This window comes from Vulpes vulpes, chromosome 7, assembly GCF_048418805.1.
Source record: "Vulpes vulpes isolate BD-2025 chromosome 7, VulVul3, whole genome shotgun sequence".
NCBI lineage: Eukaryota > Metazoa > Chordata > Mammalia > Carnivora > Canidae > Vulpes > Vulpes vulpes.
Window position 1 is genome coordinate 71,283,593 of NC_132786.1, and position 19,653 is coordinate 71,303,245.

Sequence of the window (19,653 nt, forward strand, 5' to 3'; positions counted from 1 at the left end):
CCAGGAGGGCCCCCCAGATCGGTTCTTCAAACATTAGTTTGCAATAAGGAATAGAGTATGTTTCTAGGCTACTCAGAGTTTCCCTCATAGCTGTGTTCTTTCCTGTTAAATGATGAGAGATGTCACCGTGTTGCTTGGGCTTGCAGGTTCTTTCCTTGTTGTGGGGAATTTTTCAAACTGGCTATAATGAGAGGGTCTCAAAAAACCGCAAAGAGGTCTGGTATGTTCTCTTCAAGTTACACATGATGTCCCTTCTTATTCTCAGTTTTGATTTTCTGTGTTGCTGAGCTGACTTCTGTAATTACACTTCAAGAATCTAATATCAGAAATAAGATCTCTTTTATTTTGATACCTGCACCTTTGACATGTCAAATCAGAATCCTTTAACCTTTCTTTCATGCCAAATAAAAAGCCTTCTTCAGGACTTAAAATTCTAATGATTTTTTTTCTCTCAAGTATAAATATATATGCATGTATAATTATTAATTGTAAAATGCAGTGTAAGATTTACCAGTCTTCACCATTTAGAAGTGTACCAGTCAGTGGCATTGAGTACATTCACATTATTGAATGGTTGTCACCACTGTCCATACCAAGACTGAAATGCCACACATATTAAACACCAGCTGTTTGCTTCCCTTCCCCCAGCCCCTGTCTCTATGGATTCTCTACTCTATGTACCTCCTATAAGCGGATTCATACAATATTTGTCCTTTTGTGACTGGTTTATTTCTCTTTGCATAATATCCTCATGGTTCAAGCTTATTGTAGAATGTGTCAGAATTTACTCACTTTTTAGAGCTGAATAATATTTTATTATATTTATATACCACGTGTTGTTTATCCATTCATTTGTGGGTAGGCACTTGGTTGCATCCACTTTTTGTCTATTATGAATGGTGGTGTATGAATGTAGATATATACATGTATCTCTTCGAGACCCTTTGAATTATTTTGGACCTAATGATTTCTTGAATCTTCTGTCTTGACGTTTCTGTTGTTTTCTTGGATTCCTGCCTTCATGGGCTTCCTGCCACTAATTACCTCTCTCCCATTGACCTTCTTCACTATTTTCCAAATAATGTCTTGCTGTTGAGATCGTCATGCTTCAGTATGACCCTCACAGACCTATTAAATGGAGAAAACAGTTTGACAACTAAGAAGTAGGATTTGTTCCTGTTTTCTGAAGGATGGGCCACTGGGTTCTTGAATTGAAAAAGATAAAATTCCCTTAGTCATAGGACAGATTTGGGGGACTATAGATCTTCTGCATTTTGAAATTTAACTGTTTAATAGTAGTGTCTCCTTGATCTATCAGTCCTATAGTTATGATATTGATGTTTATTTATTGTCATAAAAATGATAAGGACAATGGTAGAAAACATGCAAGGTATGGAAAAATATCACACACAGTACCACTACTGAAAGGTAATCATTTTTAACAATCTTGTTGCATATTGTGCATGTCTTTTTAATGTGAGTTTTTGCGTATTTAAGATCATATTATTTTGTATTTCTTTTTTGCACCTAATAAAGTATAAACATTTTCAGGGCACCTGGGTGGCACAGTTGGTGAAGTGTCCAACTCTTGGATTCGGCTCAGGTCATGATCTTGGGATCGTGAGATTGAGCTCTGTGTCAGGCTCTGTGCTCAGCGTGGAGTCAGCTTGAGAATTCTCTCTCTCTCTCTGTCTCTCTCTCCTCCCCCTACCCCCCACCCCTCACCCTGCTCATGCATACACACGCTGGCGCGCTCTCTCAAATAAATAAAATCTTAAAAGATAAAGTATAAGCATTCTCTTGTTAAAAAGATCTTTGCAAATATTTTAATTATTCTATATGACTGAAAAATACTTACAGGACGTTCATTAGTTTAAGAAACATTTTCCCAGTTTTAAAAACAAGGTTTCCTTTAGAAAATGTGATATCTCAATATCTCAATATTATGAAGAAGTTATGAAAAATCTAAATTCTCTGCCCCTTCTTAAGCTTTTAAAATTTTTTCCAGTATCTTTTGGAGATCAGCTTTTGTACTCCTCATTTGTCTCTGCCTCCCTCCTTCTCCCCTTCCTTTCTTACATACCAACATTGATACCATATTCATACACATCTTTATATCCAGCATTTTCACCCAGCATCATATCTTGTTGTTATGTATTCTCCATTAAACACATGAATTTAGTCTTATTTACTTAGTCTTATGCTCCCTTCCACTTCTGGATATTTAATAGCAATTTTAGGTTATTATAAGTGTGTCCTTGTACAGTTATCTTTCTGTGTATCTGTGATTGTTTCTTGAGGTGATATTTATAGACCTGCTATGAGTCAAAACAGTCTTAAGGCTTATAAAAAGATATTGCTGGTTTCCTGAACTGATGGCCTCACCTCACTCCGCTAGCTTACTCACTTTGTTCTCCATCTTTGTGAATTTGATGCCTGAAAAAAAGTCTTGGTGTTTGCTAGTGAAATTCAACAGTTTTTCACATTAATTGGCCTTTTGTATTTTGGAGTGCATAATGGTCTGTTAATGGCTTTTACCTTTTACCTTTATAAATAATAAAAAGTTTATTACCGTGTTGCAAGTATTCTATTTTTTTCTTTACCTTTCACTTCAGCTGCTTTGGGATATACAAAACATACCTGTTTACATAAGTGTAAACATTTTAACGGAGTCAGATTGATTCCCATTATGTAACCTTTTTCATTACTTCCTTTCCTATCTCTGATTCAGAAATAATTCCTTCTAATTGTATTCTTTTTTTCCCTCCATTTACATTTAACTCTTTAATCTTCACAGAATTAATTTTGGTGAAGGTTATAAAGCAGGAACTAATTTTAGTTTTTCTAGAATATTCTCTTATTCACATTTGTCCAAAATCCCAGGGAAGCTGAGATATGAACCAAAACAAATGTTTTTTCTTACTTTAGTGTCTTGATTTTTCCCACTGGAGAAAAATGAGGAGGCTCTGATAGACAGGTGGAAGTGCAGAGCCAGGAAGAGGGACTAGCACCATCTCTCAGAGCTTTACCCCTCATCCCAGAACCTGCCCTGTCTCTTTCCAGCTCAGGAAGTACGATGCTCAGCACAGACCAATGGAGGACCCAAACAGCAGCAGTAACAAGGGTCAGGAGGCCTGTGCGTTAGGGACTAAGTGGTCCAGAGTGAGCCCCTCTAAGTCTTGACCCTACTTCAGTTATTCACAGTGAAGATAAGCCACCAGGGCTCTGATCTTTGGAGATTACTTGAACCTTTAGGTTACACATGGGAGGCAGCGTGTAGTGAAAAAGAGCCCTAGCCTGAGAAAGTCAGAAATCTTGGGTCCAGTTTCAGCTGCCAGTCAATCATCTGTGTGCAACATTAAGTCTCTTAACTTGTCTAATTTCCTGACTTATAGACTTACGGATTTGAGTTGTATATTCTCTGAGGTTTAGTCTCAATAAATTATGGTCTAGGCAAGTGGCAGGGCTAGTTTGTGCTATAAATCTTTTGGGGGATATTTCTTGGTAACTATATCAACTTTCCTTAATTCAGGATGATAGCAAGTTCAGTAAGGCGATCACAATGTCATTTAATACTGTACCTTGGAGAATTGATGCTTCTTACCTTTTAATCTGCCTCAAGCTTCCCTTCAGAAAGACTTCTGTTGTTCCTAATAATTTCTTCTTTTGCCCAGCGGTCTTTTATGTTTAAGAATTAAAGAAAGATGAGCGAGTAATCAAGCAGTACCCAGACCTTATCCTGCCACTTGCCCAGAGCTGTGGAATAAATTTTTCTAAAAAACTGAAATAAAAATGTGAAAAAGCATTTTGTAAATGGCAAAACATTAAAGTGATAAAAGTAACGTCAATGAGATACAAATACCTACTCTCAACCATGTTCATTGTTTATTATCGGTATTAATAAATTCTTAACATCAGTAACAAAATACATTGAGAAACAACCACAGGCCAAACCTTTCCAATTTCAAGTATCTTTACATTAACATACTCCATTTTAGAGAAGTAGCACAGAGAAAATGTCTTAAGTAGTTTTTGTAACAAGTCATCTCTCAGTTGATTACTGTCATGAATGTTTTTTAACATTCGTCTTCTACTTTTTGATTTCCAGAGCAAATGAACATGGTCTGATGTCTGTGGCGTGATGTATTTAACACAAAAGAATAATTCAGATACTATTTTCATGATTATCTTTTACTAGTTTGTATCCACAGATGAACATTTCAATGCATTGACGTTTGCCTCTTGAGAATGTATTTGCTATGATAAAATATAGTGGCCACTTGAAATCTGTAGAACTTGGGTGGAGGCTGGATAAATCTGAACAGTTTCCTCGTTTGTGCTTCAGGAACGCACAGCTCTATATATTAAATAAAGCATAAGTATTTATATGTAGCTGCAACTGATGTTTTGTTTGATTACAATTACTATTGCCTGATCTTCAAATAACTTCGAAAAATATCCTTTCAAATAAACCTTGAGTTTTAGAATATAATCTTCACAGAAACTGTCGCCTTATTAATTAAACCTTCACTTCTTACTGTGAATTGCTTTGATCTCATAATATTTTTTAAAATGTCCTGAGGGCTTATTTCCAAGGCTTCCAAACAAATTATTATTTCTCAAAAGCCATACTATATTCATGACTCAGTGAATCCTAAAGACAGTATTTTTAAAAACTCTGTTAAGCTTATTTTTCTTAGTGTGCTAGTCTACTGCATAATTTTCTTTGCTGTGGGTCACATGATCCTTCCCGTCTGTAACACACGCACTTAAAATTTTCACTTCCTGATTGAGCCATCAAGATTACGTAAAATATAAATCGGTCCAAAATACCTAAAAGCAGGAATTTTAAGGGGGGCGGGAATACTGTTTTCTTTTTCTGTTTCGTTATTGATACCTAAAAAATCAGAGTGAGTGTGTGCCTGCCCATTTGTACTTGGAAACGAGATGGTTAGGGATTTTTTTTTTTGTCCCCTCCCTTTCAGATTGAATCAGACTTTGCTTTCATTATAAAAAATAATGTAACAACTAGATAGACTGTGGGAGTGGTAGAGTTCCAGGACTGAATTCAAAATGGTTCCGGTTACTGAGAGAGCTGTTGGTTTACTTATTACTGTTTTCATGATCTGAATGAAGAGTGCAGCATCTCTCAAAAGGTAACAGACGATCTGATATTTCAGAATTGTAAATGGTCATTTAGCCTTTCTGCTGCCTGCTATAAGTGAAAGTAATTTCTCGCAGGCTGGATGACACTTGTTTTATCATGGATCTTAAAATCCTTCACATTTTCTCAAAGCAGTTTTGAAGTTGTCATAGTAACAGCATGACATTTGGAGGGGCTTTTAAGTAGTTCTTTAGCAAGAGTTCATTAATTTTATTAACTCTGGATGTTTTTCTCTCCTGTGTCTGTCTGACCAACAAGGGCCATAATTGCTCAAATATCTATTTTTCATGTTCCTTATTTCTTGGTGACTACAGTTTGAAGACTTGGTGTTTTGTTAAGTTGTTTCAGGAAAAGAATATTATCAATTGGCTTCAGATAGGTTAAACTTGGGTTTTTAGTTAGTCTGTAAAATTGCACTGCTGTTATAGCACCAGAATTGGGTTTTATTTAAAGAGGTGGGTTATGGGAGATGTTCCTCAAAATTTAATGGTTCCTCAAAATTTAATTGCTCCAGGGATTACCACTATTCTTTGATTTGATTTGGACATATCCAGAATAAGAGTTGAGGAACTTGAAGGGGAATGTGTCAGACTCACAGGAGGAAATGATTTCTTTAAAAATTCAACATTCAAATACAATACCAAAAGCATATTCCACAAATTTTAAAAAATGGAATAATAGGACTTTGTCAAAACTTCAAATGCAGTAGTCTTTGAAACTCTTAAAATTTAGTAAAATAAACTATCCTCTAAGAAAGTTTGTGAGAATCTTCTTTGGGAGAAAGTAGGTCGGGATCTTCTGTTCATAAAGCTCTGTGGCAGAAATTCTTGCCAATACGGTGATTGGTGACAGAGGAAGCTCCTCTCTTGGGCAGGCAAAGGAGTCAGAAGAAAGAATGATCCGTACTAGGTCTGGATTCTGGGACTTTAAAAAGTATCAGATGTTCAAGGCTTTTGCTTTCTTATAAAAGTGATCAGAGAGGTGACACATAGAAAAGATATCATCTGAGTTTTGGGGCTTTAATAATGCTAAGGCCAGTACCCTTACTGTTCTGGGAGAGGATTTGTTCAACTGGGGACGATTGAAGACCATCCAGGTAGCTCCACGTGCAGCCAACAGCAGTAAAGGTGCTAATGCGTGTCCAGTGACGTCAGGAGTTACGAATTGGCGGTTTCAAAACCCTGCAGTAAACAAGGTCAAAGTGCCCCGTTTTGCTGGAAGGTTTGTTTTTATGAGTTGGACAGTATGTGGATGAAGTAATTTTTCAAAACAAACTGAATTTATATGCTTTCTGTTTGTTTGTTTTACATTTTTGGGTTTTAAGAAATTAAGCAGATGAGATTTAGTAAGGTTAACATTTTTAAGCAGAATTATAATTTTTCTTTGTTTTTAGCTTTCACAGGAAATGAAAATAATTCTGATCTAGGGAATCTTTTTTTTTAATGCTTTTATTTATTTATTCATTAGAGGGACAGAGAGAGGCAGAGACACGGCAGAGGGAGAAGCAGGCTCCCTTTAGGGACCCCGATGTGGAACTCGATCCCAGGACCCCGGGATCACGACCTGATTTGCCAAAGGCAAATGCTCAACCACTGAGCCACCCAGGTGCCCCTGACCTAGGGGTTCTTAGATGCAGTTTTAGAAAGCAAGATAGGACCTCGTACACAGTAACTGTCAATCACAATCACTAGTAAAATATTCTTTGTCACTGTGTACCTTTTGCTCTTCTTTAGGCAGGCATTAAAGTAGCAGAAAGTTAATGGCGCACCATACTGCTGACTGCGTGGTGCTCATCTCAATGCATCTTCCAACCTCGAACCTGAGAATGCTAGAGGCTGGAGACTCTGGACACTTATCTGAGCAGTTATCTGCTGGTGGCCTGGTTCCTGAGGTAACAAGTGGGTGTCCCCGATGTGTGTGTGCTGGCAACAGCAGTGACGCCACGTGGTGCCCAGAGGTCGCCGCCTGGTCCATGGGGCTTCTGAGATGAACTGTAAAGGGGCGTCCTGGGCAGCGCGGGCATTTTGGAGTGCCCCAGCAAATCTGGATGTAAGTGTAAACACGGCGCTCAAAGTGAAAGCAGGGGCCTCGAGGAAGGAATTACCCTCATCTCATTCCCGACCTGCTCACTCTGCTGGAAAACAAAGTAAGTTTTGTCTGTTTCTTTGTTAGCCAATCGCTCCTACATGTTTTCTCTTGCTAACATATTAGATGCTCAATATCTGGCAAATGCCAAGTTTTTTCCCCTTCACTGAGGAAGTAGGATATGAAGTTTGTTAAAAAGCTAATTGTTTCTTTTATCTTTTCTGTCTCTCTTCTTCTATCTAGCGCTGGGCTGGCTGGCTTGTTGGAGATAGCAGGAGATTGGAATTTATTATCAATTAGAAAACAAAAAGTTCTTTTTTTTTTTTTAAACGGTCCAAGAACTTTGCCATTAATTAAATGACAATGACACAGGCAAAGCTTCTTATGTGGTGTGGCCAGGAGCACATCTAGGAAAACAGCCCCAGTTCACTTCAGGAAGCAAAAGGGGTGAGTGTATGAGACACATGTGAAAACGGGGAGTCCTCCTGTGGGAACTGCAGACACTAGGCAGGAATGGTGCCTGGACAAGAGGCTGTAATTTAAAAGCCTATCAGGAAATGGAAAGAGCTGAAGAATACAAATTATTTAATGTTGGTGGGGGAAAAAAAAAGACTTCATATAAGAATGGGCTAAAACGTATAATGATGTAAACTTGGCAGTAGATACTGAAGTTTATTACCTTCACGTTAAAAAGGTTCATGTCTTACAGATTTATAGAAAATGTGTGGCTTTCAGAAAATAATTAAGAGGCATCATCACCTGCGTAGGTGACTTTAGGACACCAGCCTAATTCTGACACTTGACCCCTGTCTTCCATTTGTTTGTTTGTGTTTTATCAGATCCTAGCTCCAGAGCACTTGCATGGTTCAGTATATTTTTAATATAAAGTTCTGTGGCTTTGAAAATGCAATGCAAATGGAAATGCAGTGTAGTTTGTGATTTGCAACTAGATTATCCTTCCTCATAAAGTGGACTTTTCTCAACTTGAAACAGTAACACTTAGAAGGTAGAAGGAGGCGGTGTAACTGTGGTCCACCACTGGAAGCAGAAATCAAAGACCTTATTTCTAAATCTAGCATGGAATACTGTGAATTTGGGCTTCTGTGTCATGGGAATTCACATTTTATCTCAAGGTGGTGGTGGTAGGACTTGGGCTCTTTAGGTGAATGTCTGTGAATTACTGATTCAGCAAACTTCTTTAAATACCTTCTTTATGTACTCAGAGCTAAGATTTTAAATTTACTGAGATTTGGTTTGTAAATTAAAGATTGAGAACAGTTTGAAACAAGGGTGGGAATGAGCAGAGCATTACCATCGAAACAGTTTGTTAAAAGATGGTGCCAAGTGAACAGGGCTGTCCCCTTCTGAGCTGCCCCTCCTAATTAAAGGGGAAGGTGGCTACCATCTGTCTTCTTTCATTCAAGGCAGTAGGGGGCCTGGGGTGGAAGGAAGCACCCCCTCCTTTATTTTTTTCTCCCACTCTTTTTTATAGTCCGCTTTCTCCCTAGTCAGTGACCCAGAAGGTCATTGATGATCTATCTCAGAATGAATAGTAACATAAGCATGCAAGGCACTTGCAAAAAAAAAAAAAAAAAAAGTTTATAACATGTGCTTATCCATTTAGAATTCTGCTTGAATTATGTCTGAGAGTGTTGTAATCTCTGTGTTGGTGTTTTTGCTCCTCTTGTTTCTGAGGGCACTGCTGGCAGATGAAGTGGGGATTTTAGTTTTATCGATTTTGCTTTTTCATGAAAAAATTTTTACACTCCACTGGGCACAATCAGAAGATGGCAGCATGTAACTATCCACTGGGGATGTATAGAAATACTTCTTTTTTTTTTTTTTATGAGAGAGCAAGAAAGAGCATGAGGGGGTGAGGGACAGAGGCAGAGGGAGAGGCAGGGATTAGCAGGAAGCTAATGCAGGGCTCAATCCTGAAACTCTGGGATCATGACCTGAGCTGAAGGCAGATGCTTAACTGACTGAGCCACCCAGGTATCCCCAGAAATACTATTCTTATTAAACTCAAGGCAACCTGTTAACTATGATATCTACACATGTCATCACAAGGGAAACCATGAACAAGGGTGTTAACTGACGCCCATATTACTCAGTTGTCTACTAAGGTTTACTGGACCAGTCATTGAAATAGTTCGCATTGCTTATCCTTTACTTGGGCAATAAGCCTTTTTTTTTAGCCCCTTTTTAATAGGAATAGGTTATCAGAGAATTTAATTTGGAGTCCTGGCTTTTAATTATTTTGAAATGTAGAGTGCCCTAACCAAATGATCAAGCTTTCTTGCCTCAGTTTCCACCTCTTGAAAGGGAAGGAATATGTGCTGTTTTCAGAAATATTTAAGAGAATATGAAGTAATATTTTGTTTTTGATAAAAACTTCATTACAACTGAAAAATTCTAATGTCTTTGGTTGTTTCTGTTTTCAATCTTTATGTACCTAAGCAAAGTATGAACAGTCATTTAAAAAGATTCAGTTCTGACACACTGTTTAGCTTGCCCAGGCAGTAGATTTGGACTTTCCAGAGTATGCTGGCCTTTAGTACCTCCTGTGACAAGGAAATCTGGTGTCCCTTAAGCCATCAGTGTTTGGAAAGCCCAACTGTGAGTCGTGTGTAATTTTATTTAAAGTTTTGGGGTTTTTTTTCCAATTTGTCATCAACTTACAATGAGCTTTCTTTGCAGACGTGCTTATGTTGTTGAATTTGGGAAGAGCAGTGTGTAGGTTCTGGAGACTGACATTAGTCTGCATGATTGATAATGAAAAGTAGATCATTTTCCAATCACTGAAGGGTACACAGTGCTGGGGAAGTCTCTTCGTCGTTTTTATGTAATAATTTTAGAGATTCGACAAGGTGCGTCGCTAACTATAGTTTCCAAGGCGTGATTTAACACTAATTTGGTTATCCGTCTTATATTCATTTCAGGGGAACCAAATAAATGAATTGAATGAAACATGTCTGTCTATAAAGTGTGACTTTGAAGTAATGTGATGAATATTTTAACACACATAGCAAAGGACATACAGACATGCCAATGAATTTTGCCTCCTTAAAGTACCCTGTCACCTGGGAAGAATTGCTGCTACTATAAGCAATGCCACCTTTGCCAAAGACACACTTAGAAGTTTTTGTTTGTTACTGCTTTAAGAGCCTTCCATCCTTTTTTTATCACCCCCTGTGGTGAAATTCTCTGTCCTTTGAGGCTAGCAAGGATCCAGTAATTAGGTCTGATGAACAGACTTCTTAGGATCAAATAACTGATCTGAGTCATTGATTAATGTAAACATTTACTGAGGCACCTACTGTGTTTCAATAGTAAGGACTACAGATTCCAAAGTTAACACACCATGGACCTGGAAGACACAGTTGAGTGGGATAAAGGACGTATACAGAGCTAACACTACATCCTGACGAGTACTCTAAAACTTTGACTAAGCCACCCAGGTGCCCTTATAATCACAACTTCTTTGGATTAAAAGAAAAAGAAGATATCTGGGACTCCTGAGTGGCTCAGTCTGTTAGGCATCCAACTCTTGATTTCAGCTCAGATCGTGGCCTCGGGGTTGTGAAATTGAGCCCTTTGTGGGGCTCCTAGCTGGGCATGGAGCCTGCTTAAGATTCTTTATCTCTGCTGCTCCCCCCCAAAATTAAAAAAAAGTTATGAATAAATTAAAAAAAATTTTTTGACATTTTTAGGATAACTGTATTACTCTCCAAAGGAGACCTTTTTGAAGAATGATTCTTAGTTACATATTAAAATTAGGTACTTCTGAAATACTCAATATACCAAAGCATGACATGCCATAGTTCTTGCTGAGAATAGATGAATAGCTTGTGGGAGACCTGAAAATTGTCATTTCTAAGTATTATGGGAGAGAAAAGGCTTCTTCATATCCTCTTTCAGATTTTATGCATGGGGACAAAATTTCTGTCTTCTAGCCAATAGTTGATCTCTCTGTGGGTAAGTTCATTTAACAGTTAATCGGTGGAGTGTCACTCTGTGGCAGGCACAGTTCAAGGAGCTGCTCAGAAGGCGAGTTGATTGGTTATAGATGCCAGATGCTGGTGCTACTCAGTAGGACTCTCTGGGGCTGTACATTCAGCCACCATTTCCTAGGTGCTTTTCTGATCCTGGCCATGTGGGCTTGGCCTGGATGCTGCCCTCAGAGCTTGCAATACGATTCTGTGGACAGATGACAGAATGAATGTAGAGAGAGAGGGAGAAAGAGATGTGTTCATATAGGTAGCTAAATACACCACACATTTGTAGAAAAGAAAGCTCTGCTGTGGCCCAGGTGATCAAGAAATGCTTTATGGATTAAGGAACATTTGAGCTGGGCATTGACAGAAGGGTTTCATTGACATTGAAGCCTTGGAGGGAGAGCATCCAATCCAAGTCCAAGGAGAGCGGAGCAATGGCATAGAGAGGGATGGGAAATTCCAGTGGATGGAGTGGGCAGCAGCTGATTTGTTGTTGCTGGGCAACCATGTGTGTAAAAGTGACTAATGAGATAAGGAGGCCAAGGTCTGTTGAGGCCAGATCCGGGAAGGCCATGAATGTCAGATGATGAAATCATTTAAACTTAATCTGAAGCCATTGAGGAGCAGTGGAAGAGTTCTGGTCATGGGAGTGACAGTGGAAGCTGTCCTGGAAGAAGCTTCATCTAGTGTCAGTGTTGGGGCATTGGGCCAGTGAGAGAATCAGAGCGGGAAGCCATGCGAGCTGGGGAAACCATCCAGGGAGGGAGGGGAAGAGGGCTCAGATGAGAGGCAATTGGAATAGAGAAAACTAGGTTTAAGAACTGCCGAGGTAACAGAGGTTGGCCGATGGGGAGGAAGGATGGAAGCAGAACTAATTTTAAATTTTAGAACCCAAGTGCTATTTATTACTTCTCTGCATCTGTCAGGTATTTCACATACGTCATCTCATTTGATTGTATCCTAGTTGTATAAAGTTGATATTTTTGTCTTTATTTCAGAAATGAGAAATCTAAGGCATGGAGGAAGATTTGTCTAAAGTTGTACATCTAATAGGATATAGAACAGGGAACTACAGAGGTCCCTGATTTCCACGCCTGTATTCTCTCTATTCTGCTAGGTTTGGGAGGGAGCAGATGTGAGAGAAGGTGATCTCTGTTACTTTGTACACACACAGTTTAGGTGCTGGTAAGATGTCCATCAGGTGACCAGAGATGCAAAACTGATCTCCAGGACAAAGTCAGGAGGATCGGAATTTAAGAATCAACTGCATGTTTGTTTATTCAGTAAATACTTGCTGAGTGTCCTTTGGACCAGTCCTACATGGCAGAGGAATACAGTGGGAGGCGAGCGAGCCACAGTCTTGATTCACAGAACTGCAGGCTAGGGAAGGAGACACCACCCTATGGGTTGAGTATAATGCAGGGGGAAGTGCAGGTTTGCAATAAGAAAAGCCACCCAGGGGACATAACCAAATCTGGGGACCCAGAAGGTCTCTGAAGAGGTTGTAGTACTTGATAGGACACCCAAAGATGAGTGCCATGATAAAGTAAAAAAAGGCATATTTTAGGCAAGGGAAATAGATTGTACTAGACCCAGAGGCAAGAGAGAAATATAGTATATCTGAAGAATTGGACATAATATGACTGGAATGAGGTTAAGAGTGTATCAGGTAAGGCTAGAGAGATGGGCAGCAGCTAGATCAGGAAATGCCTCAGAAACTGTGCAAAATAATCCAATTACTTTCTTTTTTTTTTTAAGATTTTATTTATTTTAGAGTTGGAGGGGGCAGAGGAAGAGGGAAAGAATCTCAAGCAGACTCTGTGCTGAGCACCAAACCTGACATGGGGCTTGATCCCATGACCCTGAGATCATGACCTGAGCAGAAATCAAGACACTCAACTGATTGAGCCACCTGGATGCTGCCAACCCCCCCCCCCCCCATTATAACTATCCCAAGAATGCAGGGAAGTGTTGGTTAATTTTAAGCACTGAGGTGACATGATTAGATTCATATTTAGAAAGCCCATTTTGAGGTGCCTGGCTGGCTCAGTCAGAAGAGCCTGAGACTCTTGATTTCTATGTAGTGAGTTCAAGCCCTGCATTGAAGGCAGAGATTACTTAAAAATAAATTGTAAATAAATGAATAAATGTCCATTTTGTCTGCTGGAGAATAGATTGTAGGGAAGCAAGTGTGGAAGCAGGAAAACACATAAGGGACTATTGGAGACAGGAATCTGGGTGAGAGATGATGATGACCTGCATAGAGAAAGAGGTTGGGTGATATTTAAGAGTGGTAGATGTGATGGAATTTGGGGATGTGCTGGATATGGAAGATGAGAGAGAGGAATAAAAGTCAACATAAAGGTTTCTTTTTTCTAAAGTTTATTTACTTACTAGAGAGAGCACACATGCATTCAAGTAGGGGGAGGGGTAGATGAGGAGAATCTCAAGCAGACTCTCCCTGAGGAGCCCAACGTGGTCCTCGATCTCATATACCAATGAGATCATGACCTGAGCCGAAATTAAGAGTTGGGTGCATAACCCACTGAGCTACCCAGGCTCCCAACATGCAAGTTTCTGATGGACAGCTGAGTAGTTGCTAATATTTAGCTAGAGGACATAGTGGAAGGGTCAGATTTGGAGTTGAGAATTGCTTGGGTTTGGTTATTCTGAGTAACTGGCAATTGGAGAATACAGGAAATGAGAGGTGAAGGGTAGGAGGTTGCGGCCAGAGAACGGGATGTCCAGATTTTTTATTTCGCAAGTGAAGCAGTTCAAGGGATGGTAAGAGAACAAGGTCACAAGAGCAGGTGGGTGAAGTGGAGGGCGGAGGCGGGCTGTGGGAGATGAGGGGGTTTACACCTGGAGGTGAGGGGGTCACAAAGGTTGTTGGCTGGACTTGGAGCAGAGAGGGTCAGTGCATAGGTCAGTCACCACCTGTTGAGGAGGCAAGCACCTGGGCAATGAGATGTGCGCTAGAAATGTGATTTCCATGGACTGCATGACTGCGTTAGCGAGCGAAGAAAAGCAAAGGCATGAGAACAAAATGAGTAGGACCCGGGGCCAGACCTCTGAGAGGAGTTTAGAGGTGGCAGGAGATCGAGGAGACATTTTCAAAAAGGAAAAACATGGAAGTTCAGAGTCTTGGAAGACCAAAGAAGGTCTATGCCAAAGAAGGAGGTGTTGAGCAGCGCCCCGCTAGTGCAAGGCTCAGGAGGAACGGACTGGTGATGGACCTTCCCTGGATGAGCCCAAAGTCGACTGTGCTGGGAAAGAGAGCAGCTCCTTGGAGTGTCGGAGATGATGGCCAGGCCAGAAATTAGGGAGTGTATGGGAATCACCAAGTACTGCAGCAAGTATAACCCCCACTTGCAACACATTTTGGTTGAAAGGAAAGAAGGAGAGGCTATGGTAGCTTGAGAAGTGAGTCTGTTATGGCATGTAATGATGAATTGTGCTATTTTGTATTTGTTTGACAGTCTCCTAGAATTTGCTAGAATGTGTCCTATTGCTTTTCAAACTATTTACCCTTTCTGTGCTTCCTTTGTAAAATGAGTACCCACCTCATTGGGTTGTTGTTAGGACCACACGAGTCGTAAAGCAGCACCTTGGGCACAGTAAATGATAACAAATGATGGCTAATAAAAGCAAAGAAGGAAACACACATGTTATAATAACTAATAGTATATATTGTATGTTAATGTATATGCACACATGCCATCACAATTTAGGCACCATTCCCTGAGTGTTGATAATAATAATTCTGTAATGTAAGTGAAACAGAGGCCCAGGGCATTGTAGGTAACTTACTCCAGATCGTGTGACAAGTGGTCAAGCTAGGAGACCGGGCCCCCTCGCCTCACTGGAAGTTGACAGCCCTCCCACCCAGCCAGGCTGCATCCTTGGGCCGTTGCAGAAAGAATGCTGGATTTGAAAGAATGGAGGCTTTGGCAGCAAGCAGCAGAGTGGGGCAGCTCTTCAGGATGCGGTGTGCACTGTGCATTCCACGCACCCCGCACCCTGTTTGAGTCACTCATCTGTGTTATGTGCCTGGCTCTCACGGTGCTGAGTTTGCAACCCTTGTTCTAAAGGCTTGTCCCTTCTGTGGCCTTGAGTGCATTCATTCTCCTCACTCATCCTGCTGTCCCAATGCCATCATCTTCTACATCTATTTGATATGTTTTTTTTTTAAGATGTATTTATTTATTTATGGTAAACATAGAGAGAGAGAGAGGCAGAGACACAGGCAGAGGGAGAAGGAGGCTCCATGCTGGGAGCCCCACGCAGGACTCGATCCCAGGACTCCAGGATCGCGCGCCGGGCCAAAGGCAGGCGCTAAACCACTGAGCCACCCAGGGATCCCCTATTTGATATGTTTTGTTTAGAATTCACCTCTAGAAAAATAGGAGCCTCATCTGAATATCTTCCCTTTAATCTGATCTCAGAGAGTGAAATTGCTGTGCATTCTAGGGGCTTTTCCTACATCAAAGTACCACCTGAACATCATCTCTCTTGCAAAGGATAGTGTGATGGTTAATTTTATGTGTCAACTTAGCCTAGGTCAGGGTACCCAGTATTTGGTGAAACACCAGTGTAGATGTCACAGTGAAGGTATTTCTAGATAAGGTTAAACATTTAAGTCAGTAGACTCTTTGTAAAGCAAATTATCTTCCATAATTACCCTCATCCGGTTGATGGCCTTAAAAGAGAAAGATTGCCCTTCCTCCTTTCCCCCTCCCACCAAGAAAGAAGGAATTCTGTCCCCTGATGGCCTTCCAGCTCGACTGCCACACAGCTCTTCCCTGGATCACCAGCCTGATTGCAGATTTCAGATTTGCCAACCCCCATAATCACCTGAGCCAGTTCCTTAAAATAAGTATCCATCATTCTCCATCTTTCTCTCTGCCATACTTGCATACGGTGACAGACTCATACACACACACATGCACACAAGCATGCGTACATCTTAGTTGTTGAGAATCATAACTATCATAGATAGGAAAATACAGACATTTAAATTGCTCGTCTGCTGTTGATATTAACGAAAAACTGTACCAGGTCTCTCTAGGCATTCTTAGTGTATATGTATGTGCATGTGTATATACATACATTCACACACACATATATTTATACTTCTATTTGTATATAGCTTGTATAGATGAGGAAAGTGAACAGTGGAAGGGATGTAATGTACTCACCGTGATGCATAAAATTGATGGGAGAGCCAAAAAAACCTCAGTTTCCTCTGGTGTGGTCCAATTCTTGTCTAAGTACTTGGCTCTCATGTTTTTAGTAGCAAGATAATAAAGTTACTGGGTTTGGCAGTAACTTTATGTTGCTAAAGGTTATGCTAACATAACATGGTTGCTAACGTTTACGGAATGTTTTCTGTATATTGGGTATTAATCTAATTGCTTTATAGATGTTCATGATTTTAATCCATATGACTACTCAGTAATATAAGATCTGATATTATCCCCATATTACAGATTTTAAACACGAGTCCCAGTGAACAGCATGGACATTGGTGTACAGTGGTGAGATAGAGGGTGCTCAGGGCCCAAGCAGCCTGGCTCCAGACGTTGTGCTCCTAACCATTCCACTCTACTACTTCTCAGCATAGATGCCCTGAGCATAGCTCTTCATCTCTCCTTGTGGAGTCATTATCCAGAACATTGATTGTGTTACTTTCTATAGGGTTTTATTATCTTTTTAAAGATTGTAATGATTTGTTTATGTATTTGTTTATTTGAGAGAGGGAGAGAGAGAGAGAGAGAGAGTACACACACACAAGTAAGGGGAGTGGCAGAACAGGGAGCCTGATGTGGGGCTCAATCTCAGGACCCAGCCATCAGGCATCCCTAATATGGTTTATTTCAAAAGAGAAAATGCATATAAGTTATGTAAGTTCTAAGAGGCCATTTGATGATAACTGCTTGCTCATTCCTTGAGAACAGAAGACATACCCATTACAGCAGCAATTTGGGCCTCTTATTGGGGTATATTTTTAGCAACTAGACTTTCCTGTCTAGCTTTGAAACACTGATGGCCATCTGATTTGCCAAAATCATATAGAAAAGTGATAAAGTAGTGATGTGGTTTGGTTCCTTGTCCAGCAATTTGGGATGTGTTTTGAGGAAGGGGATAGCAAGCTTCTATGTGTATGTCCCTTGGTTCTCTACAGGAATAACCATCATAACTGCCATTTGCTGGGCCTTCTGTGTGCCAGAACTCTTAACAGGTGCTTTACAAACAGGTGCTTTACAAACGTATCTCATGGAGTCTTCTCAACATTAGCATCACCTTTCACATTTAAAGAAAGCAGTGGGATCCCTGGGTGGCGCGGTGGTTTGGCGCCTGCCTTTGGTCCAGGGCGCGATCCTGGAGACCTGGGATCGAATCCCACATCGGGCTCCCGGTGCATGGAGCCTGCTTCTCCCTCTGCTCTCTCTCTCTCTCTCTCTCTCTCTCTCTCTCTCTCACTGTGTGCCTATCATAAATAAATAAAAAATAAATAAAAAGGTTTTTAAAAAAAATAATAAAGCAGTGATTAGGAAGTTCAAGAATGTTTCCAAGGTGAGTAGCAGAGCAGGATTTAAACTTTATCTTAATGACACCAGACAGTGCTCTCAGTCTCTCTGCTGTACCTTCCTGGGACTCTCCACCCTTCCTTGTTAGACTGTAAGCTCCATGAGGGCAGGCACTTTTCTTCATTGGGTTCACTACCATAGTTCAGCATCTACCAAGGGAACTGCCCGACACATAGTAGGTATTTAATGCATGGATGTTGAGTGATGAACTCACTGTTCTCTGTGATCACCACCAACCAGCTGTGGGCCAGAGAGCGAGCAATCTGTTGGGGGTACTCTGGACTCTTGTGGAGTTAGCTCTCAGGCACCTGTTGGAGGATATTTTCTCTGGGTTTCAAAATGAGCATATCAGCTTGGCCTTCAGCTAGGTACTGCATGGCTCTATCAGTAAATGTCCTTTCCAAAGACCTCTAAATGATGTTATGTATATCTCTGTCATTAGCACTCAGGACTGATAATTTATAGTTTGTGCTGTATACTGATGTAGGACAATATCTAAATAATATTGATGCTTTTAAGGAGATGTCGAATTATATGTTTTTAAGACATCCCTAAAGGTCTCTGTTTCTTCCATTACTCCAGATCTCCCTGTCATTCTCTGCTGTTTCTCTCTTTGACATGTATTCTCACACTAACATGTGCACTCATTCACACACACGTGCACACTCACAGACATACCCATATTCACTCACGTGAGCACTTACACACTTGTACTCACAGATGCACTTGTATTCACACTCACATTTACACTCACACTCACGTAGTCACACACCTTAGTTTCTCACCTATCTAATTAACATATCTCCTTTCTTTTCAAATGAAGTACATGGAAAACCACTTTGTTAAACCAAAACTGTGTTATTTACATTTATATTTTGTCCCATTTTTTTCCTCAGAGTTCATTTCCTTTGCTTCTCCTAGCTGGAAACTAATATTGTAATCAGCACCATTATATAAGCTTATCTTTCCTCCTGGAAATAGTAAATTATGATGAGTTTGACAAAAAAAATATATAAGAATAAGCAACATTCAATACTTAGCCTTATATTCTTGCCTTTAATCATGCAAATAGGTGATGATTTCTGCAGACCTATAGTAAATAGTGTGAATTTTCTTTTTTTCTCTTTGTAAAACAAATGATACGGTCTAGAAGAGTCACCTCTGGGCTTGTATGTTTCATAAAATACATGGATCGGTGTACATCCTTAATCTATGAGCCAAGATTTATGCCTTTTATAATTTTTCTTCACCTTAAAAAAAACTGGCTGGCTAGAAACTCCATTGTTGTTGGTATAAAAAGTCTTATAATTTATATCCAAATCAAGGTCAGGAAAGAATGCAGATTCACTCAGTAAAAATTCATTAACAGCCTGCTTTGTACCAGAATGCACTGCCTTACAGCTTTGGAAAGCCTCAGAGTAGATCAGTTTATGTTTGGGAATGACCAGTCAAAATAAGGCAGATATAAGCAAGAATGTAATTTTTTGAAATTTAAATTTGGGGTGGTAGAGCATGCATCAAAACAGAATACAGTCTTATTAGAGCCACAAAAAGTAATAAATAAGTTTGAAAAATGTATCTTCGCAACGTTCTCAAACTCAGATTTTTTTTCTGGCACTCCTCTTTTTGAATCTGTTGATTTGTTTATTCTTTTCTTAGTAGGAAGGAAGAAAAAGTTCTCAAGAATTCATTAGAGATTAAGATTCATCTCAGCCCTCAGTACCCTTTAGAATATGGTGAAGGCTGACTTGAAAGGGCAAATGGTTTAATTGGATCAGCCTTGGAAAAAGAGGACGGGGAATCGTCCTGGCCGGCG

General features: G+C 40.0%; 1 protein-coding gene across 1 annotated transcript in view; it reads left to right on the forward strand.

Annotated features, from left to right (window-relative positions):
- Positions 1-14,294, forward strand: part of LOC112928940 (uncharacterized) — a 158,544-nt gene extending 144,250 nt beyond the window's left edge. Inside the window, exon 8 of the mRNA XM_072762713.1 lies at positions 6,898-14,294. The gene's annotated coding sequence lies outside the window, so the exon portion shown is untranslated. The remainder of the gene's footprint in view (positions 1-6,897) is intronic.
- Positions 14,295-19,653: the final 5,359 nt, after the last annotated feature.